General features: G+C 44.9%; 1 protein-coding gene across 1 annotated transcript in view; it reads left to right on the top strand.

Annotated features, from left to right (window-relative positions):
• The window catches only part of LOC123736396 (calcium-binding mitochondrial carrier protein Aralar2), a 96699-nt gene that overhangs the window by 81732 nt on the left and 7467 nt on the right, over positions 1 to 7500 (top strand). The window lies entirely within an intron of this gene.

A 7500-nucleotide genomic window follows, 5' to 3' on the forward strand; every position in this document is an offset into this window, starting at 1 on the left:
GTAGTCAACTCTGTGGTCTAGGCCCCTCATCTCTCAGTGCTGGAGCGTGTCTGAGGTGCTGACTCTCAAAACTCCTAAGGGGATCACCTTGCTTTGTAATTACCTGGGAATTATCACAGCGCCACCGACTGTGTCACTCTGTAATCAAATCTCTCTCTCTCTGTGACTCTCACTCTCTCGCCCTCTTTGTCTGTCTCCCTCTCCCCCTTTCTCTCTCCCTTTCTCTCTCTCTTGCTCTCTCCCTTTCTCTCCCATTCTCTCTCTCTCGCTCTCTCCATCTATCTCCCCCTCTCTCTTTTTCTCCCTTTCTCTCTCTCTCTGTTTCTGTCAATTCAATTCAAGGGCTTTATTGGCATGGGAAACATATGTTTACATTGCCAAAGCAAGTGAAGTAGATAATATACAAAAGTGAAATAAACAATCAAAATGAACAGTAATCATTACACTCACAGAAGTTCCAAAAGAATAAAGACATTACAAATGTCATATTATGTATATATACAGTGTTGTAACGATGTGCAAATGGTTAAAGTACAAAAGGGAAAATAAAAAGCAAAAATATGGGTTGTATTTACAATGGTGTTTGTTCTTTACAGGTTGAGCTTTTCTGTCTCTCTCTCTCCCTCTCACTCCCTTTCTCCCCCTCCCCTGACAGATGTGTCTGTTCTTCTGTCTGTCAGTCCTAATTGTGCAGTGGTTTCTCTAACCTGTCTTGTTGTTTTCTGTCCTTTAATAATAAAAATCCCCCAATTAGTGTCCAATTGATGTGAGTGAGAGCATTGGCTGCTGAAGTGGACCTAATTCCAGTTCATCATCTCCGTCTGCAACGGACCTGTAATAAATGCATTGCTATTAGAGGGCCGCTGTAATCAGCTATGAAAGATCATTTTCCACAGGAAGAAATAGTTATACCGTTGTAGCTGTGAGACGTTAGAATTAAGAATAGGCCTCCTGCTATTCACTGCCCTCATTAAGGGCTGGAAGGGAAGTGTAGGTCGGTTCTGCTCCACTCTATTTAAAGTTCTGGAAGGGAAGTGTTGGTCGGTTCTGCTCCACTCTATTTAAAGTTCTGGAAGGGAAGTGTGGGTCAGTTCTGCTCCACTCTATTTAAAGTTCTGGAAGGGAAGTGTGGGTCGGTTCTGCTCCACTCTATTTAAAGTTCTGGAAGGGAAGTGTGGGTCTGTTCTGCTCCACTCTATTTAAGGTTCTGGAGGGGAAGTGTGGGTCGGTTCTGCTCCACTCTATTTAAAGTTCTGGAAGGGAAGTGTGGGTTGGTTCTGCTCCACTCTATTTAAAGTTCTGGAGGGCTACTCGCCCAAGCCTCCCCCATTTCTCCTTCTCCCAAATCCATCCAGCTGATGTTCTGAAAGAGCTGCAAAATCTGGACCCCTACAAATCAGCTGGGCTTGACAATCTGGACCCTTTCTTTCAAAAATTATCTGCCGAAATTATTGCAACCCCCATTACTAGCCTGTTCAACCTCTCTTTCGTGTCGTCTGAGATTCCCATAGATTGGAAAGCAGCTGCTGTCATCCCCCTCTTCAAAGGAGGTGACACTCTTGACCCAAATTGCTACAGACCTATATCCATCCTTCCCTGCCTTTCTAAGGTCTTCGAAAGCCAAGTCAACAAACAGATTACCGACCATTTCGAATCCCACCGCACCCTCTCCGCTATGCAATCTGGTTTCAGAGCTGGTCATGGGTGCACCTCAGCCACGCTCAAGGTCCTAAACGACATCGTAACCGCCATCGATAAGAAACAATACTGTGCTGCCGTATTCATTGACCTGGCCAAAGCTTTTGACTCTGTTAATCACCACATCCTCATCGGCAGACTCAGTAGCCTTGGTTTCTCAAACGATTGCGTCGCCTGGTTCACCAACTACTTCTCTGATAGAGTTCAGTGTGTCAAATCGGAGGGCCTGCTGTCCGGACCTCTGGCAGTCTCTATGGGGGTACCACAGGGTTCAATTCTTGGGCCAACTCTTTTCTCTGTATACATCAATGATGTCGCTCTTGCTGCTGGTGAATCTCTGATCCACCTCTACGCAGACAACACCATTCTGTATACTTCTGGCCCTTCTTTGGACACTGTGTTAACCTCTATGGGACCGGCGGGACGAATTCGTCCCACCTACGTAACATCCACTGCCAGCCTGTGGCGCGATTTTCAAAATCTTCAAAATCCTATTACTTCAATTTCTCAAACATATGACTATTTTACAGCCATTTAAAGATAAGACTCTCGTTAATCTAACCACACTGTCCGATTTCAAAAAGGCTTTACAACGAAAGCAAAACATTAGATTATGTCAGCAGAGTACCAAGCCAGAAATAATCAGACACCCATTTTTCAAGCCAGCATATAATGTCACCAAAACCCAGAAGACAGCTAAATGCAGCACTCACCTTTGATGATCTTCATCAGATGACAACCCTAGGACATTATGTTATACAATACATGCATGTTTTGTTCAATCAAGTTCATATTTATATCAAAAACCAGCTTTTTACATTAGCATGTGACGTTCAGAACTAGCATACCCCCGCAAACTTACGGGAATTCGCTAACATTTTACTAAATTACTCACGATAAACGTTCACAAAAAGCATAACAATTATTTTAAGAATTATAGATACAGACCTCCTCTATGCACTCGATATGTCCGATTTTAAAATAGCTTTTGGTGAAAGCACATTTTGCAATATTCTAAGTACATAGCCCAGGCATCACGGGCTCGCTATTTAGACACCCGGCAAGTTTAGCACTCACCATAATCATATTTACTATTATAAAAATGTCATTACCTTTTGTTGTCTTCGTCAGAATGCACACCCAGGACGTCTACTTCAATAACAAATGTTGGTTTGGTCCAAAATAATCCATCGTTATATCCGAATAGCGGCGTTTTGTTCGTGCGTTCCAGACACTATCCGAAATAGTAAAGAAGTGTCGGCGCTTGGCGCAATTCCTGACAATAAAATTCAAAGTATTCCATTGCCGTATGTCGAAGCATGTCAACCACTGTTTAAAATCAATTTTTACGTCATTTTCTCGTAGAAAAGCGATAAAATTCCGACAGGGAATCTCCTTTTCGGCAAACAGAGGAAAAAAATCCCAAAGGCGGGGGCGGTCGGGGTCACGCGCATAAGCTAGTGTCTCTTGATGGGCCACTTGAGAAAGGCGATAATGTGTTTCAGCCTGGGGCTGGAATGACGACATTCTCTTTTTTCCCGGGCTATGAGAGCCTATGGACGACGTGGGAAGTGTCACGTTAGAGCAGAGATCCTTAGTAAATGATAGAGATGGCAAAGAAGTTCCAGAAATGGTCAGACAGGCCACTTCCTGTAAAGGAATCTCTCAGGTTTTGACCTGCCATTTGAGTTCTGTTATACTCACAGACACCATTCAAACAGTTTTAGAAAATTTAGGGTGTTTTCTATCCATTTGTAATAAGTATATGCATATTCTAGTTACTGAGTAGGAGTGGTAACCAGATTAAATCGGGTATGTTTTTTATCCAGCCGTGTCAATGCTGCCCCCTAGCCCTAACAGGTTAACAACCCTCCAGACGAGCTTCAATGCCATACAACTCTCCTTCCGTGGTCTCCAACTGCTCCTAAATACAAGTAAAACTAAATGCATGCTCTTCAACCGATCGCTGCCTGCACCTGCCCGCCTGTCCAGCATCACTTCTCTGGACGGTTCTGACTTAGAATTACCTAGGTGTCTGGTTAGACTGTAAACTCTCCTTCCAGACTCACATCAATCATCTCCAATCCAAAGTTAAATCTAGAATTGGCTTCCTATTTTCGCAACAAAGCATCCTTCACTCATGCTGCCAAACGTACCCTCGTAAAACTGACCATCCTACCAATCCTCGACTTCGGCGATGTCATTTACAAAATAGCCTCCAATACCCTACTCCAATACCCTACTCAACAAGCTATCACAGTGCCACCCGTTTTGTCACCAAAGCCCCATATACTACCCACCACTGCGACCTGTACGCTCTCGTTGGCTGGCCTTAACTTCATAATCGTCGCCAAACACATTGGCTCCAGGTCATCTACAAGACCCTACTAGGTAAAGTCCCCCCTTATCTCCGCTCACTGGTCACCATAGCAGCACCCACCTGTAGCACGCGCTCCAGCAGGTATATCTCTCTGGTCACCCCTAAAGCCAACTCCTCCTTTGGTCGTCTCTCCTTCCAGTTCTCTGCTGCCAATGACTGGAACGAACTACAAAAATCTCTGAAACTGGAAACACTTATCTCCCTCACTAGCTTTAAGCACCAGCTATCAGAGAAGCTCCCAGATCACTGCACCTGTACATAGCCCATCTATAATTTAGCCCAAACTACTACCTCTTCCCCTACTTTATTTATTTATTTTATTTATTTTGCTCCTTTGCACCATATTATTTATATTTGAACTTTGAACTTTCTTCAAATAACAAATCTACCATTCCAGTGTTTACTTGCTATACTTTATTTACTCGGCCACCATGGCCTTTTTTTTGCCTTTACCTCCCTTATCTCACATCATTTGCTCACATTGTATATAGTCTTATTTTTTCTACTGTATCATTGATTGTATGTTGTTTTACTCCATGTGTAACTCTGTGTTTTTGTATGTTGTCGAACTGCTTTGCTTTATCTTGGCCAGGTCGCAATTGTAAATGAGAACTTGTTCTCAACTTGCCTACCTGGTTAAATAAAGGTGAAATAAAAAAATAAATAAAAATTTAAAGTTTTGGAAGGGAAGTGTGGGTCGGTTCTGCTCCACTCTATTTAAAGTTTTAATACCTTCAATGAGACGATTATGATCTCTTCCTCGAAATATGGAAATGCTTACTTACGAATTCTAGGGCGGCTGTTAAAAAACGCACATGGTTGCAGATTCAGATTGGGGCACTCATTTGATGGCTTTCCCGTAAGATAGAAGACACAAAATTCAACATTCATATTCCACAGCAATGAGGGCGGAGAAAGAACAACAACAAACAGTACAGGCCCTTTTTAACGGCGGGAAGGGCTCCATGGAAACAGATTTCTATCTAATTGCACTGTGCCGCTTTCTGTGCAGCCACAGTATCCAGGGGCAACTAGGAAGAGAGAAAGACCGGGAGAGAGAGACAGAGAGAGCGAGGCAGAGGCCGAGAGAGAGTTCCAGAATGGTTGCCACCTTCCCGGCTAACTACGTCCTTGCTCTCCCTCTCCGTGCCGAGACGCAGTTAGCTATAAACACCGTTTTAAACGCCGCCGCTGCTGCACCACACCCCCAGCTCTAGATACCGTAGCTGTGGCATGAAAGCCGTGCTGCCTGAAAGCTCTCTGAGAGGAACCTGTCTGGGCCTGTGGCTGGGTGTTTGATCTCCGGCACCAAGTACAAGGTTGGAGCGTTGTTAAGACAGAACCCCTCAGGCAGGGTAGAACTGAATAAGGACTGTTTAGAGACTAGAGACAGACCAGGGAGCCTGTCTACAGTGAACATCTATCACTGACAGACCTAGCAGCCTGTCTACAGTGAACATATATCACTGACAGACCTAGCAGCCTGTCTACAGTGAACATCTATCACTGACAGACCTAGCAGCCTGTCTACAGTGAACATCTATCACTGACAAACCTGGGAGCCTGTCTACAGTGAACATCTATCACTGACAGACCTAGCAGCCTGTCTACAGTGAACATCTATCACTGACAGACCTGGGAGCCTGTCTACAGTGAACATCTATCACTGTCAGACCTAGCAGCCTGTCTACAGTGAACATCTATCACTGACAAACCTGGGAGCCTGTCTACAGTGAACATCTATCACTGACAGACCTAGCAGCCTGTCTACAGTGAACATCTATCACTGACAGACCTAGCAGCCTGTCTACAGTGAACATCTATCACTGACAGACCTAGCAGCCTGTCTACAGTGAACATATATCACTGACAGACCTAGCAGCCTGTCTACAGTGAACATCTATCACTGACAGACCTAGCAGCCTGTCTACAGTGAACATCTATCACTGACAAACCTGGGAGCCTGTCTACAGTGAACATCTATCACTGACAGACCTAGCAGCCTGTCTACAGTGAACATCTATCACTGACAGACCTGGGAGCCTGTCTACAGTGAACATCTATCACTGACAGACCTAGCAGCCTGTCTACAGTGAACATCTATCACTGACAAACCTGGGAGCCTGTCTACAGTGAACATCTATCACTGACAGACCTAGCAGCCTGTCTACAGTGAACATCTATCACTGACAGACCTGGGAGCCTGTCTACAGTGAACATCTATCACTGACAGACCTAGCAGCCTGTCTACAGTGAACATCTATCACTGACAGACCTAGCAGCCTGTCTACAGTGAACATCTATCACTGACAGACCTAGCAGCCTGTCTACAGTGAACATCTATCACTGACAAACCTGGGAGCCTGTCTACAGTGAACATCTATCACTGACAGACCTAGCAGCCTGTCTACAGTGAACATCTATCACTGACAGACCTGGGAGCCTGTCTACAGTGAACATCTATCACTGACAGACCTAGCAGCCTGTCTACAGTGAACATCTATCACTGACAGACCTAGCAGCCTGTCTACAGTGAACATCTATCACTGACAGACCTAGAAGCCTGTCTACAGTGAACATATATCACTGACAGACCTGGGAGCCTGTCTACAGTGAACATCTATCACTGACAGACCTAGAAGCCTGTCTACAGTGAACATATATCACTGACAGACCTAGCAGCCTGTCTACAGTGAACATATATCACTGACTGACCTAGCAGCCTGTCTACAGTGAACATCTATCACTGACAGACCTGGTAGCCTGTCTACAGTGAACATCTATCACTGACAGACCTGGTAGCCTGTCTACAGTGAACATCTATCACTGACAGACCTAGCAGCCTGTCTACAGTGAACATATATCACTGACAGACCTAGCAGCCTGTCTACAGTGAACATCTATCACTGACAGACCTGGTAGCCTGTCTACAGTGAACATCTATCACTGACAGACCTAGCAGCCTGTCTACAGTGAACATCTATCACTGACAGACCTAGCAGCCTGTCTACAGTGAACATCTATCACTGACAGACCTAGCAGCCTGTCTACAGTGAACATCTATCACTGACAGACCTAGCAGCCTGTCTACAGTGAACATATATCACTGACAGACCTGGGAGCCTGTCTACAGTGAACATCTATCACTGACAGACCTGGGAGCCTGTCTACAGTGAACATCTATCACTGACAGACCTAGCAGCCTGTCTACAGTGAACATCTATCACTGACAGACCTAGCAGCCTGTCTACAGTAAACATCTATCACTGACAGACCTAGCAGCCTGTCTACAGTGAACATCTATCACTGACAGACCTGGCAGCCTGTCTACAGTGAACATCTATCACTGACAGACCTAGCAGCCTGTCTACAGTGATCTATCACTGACAGACCTAGAAGCCTGTCTACAGTGAACATCTATC

This window comes from Salmo salar, unplaced genomic scaffold (assembly GCF_905237065.1).
Source record: "Salmo salar unplaced genomic scaffold, Ssal_v3.1, whole genome shotgun sequence".
NCBI classification, from domain to species: domain Eukaryota; kingdom Metazoa; phylum Chordata; class Actinopteri; order Salmoniformes; family Salmonidae; genus Salmo; species Salmo salar.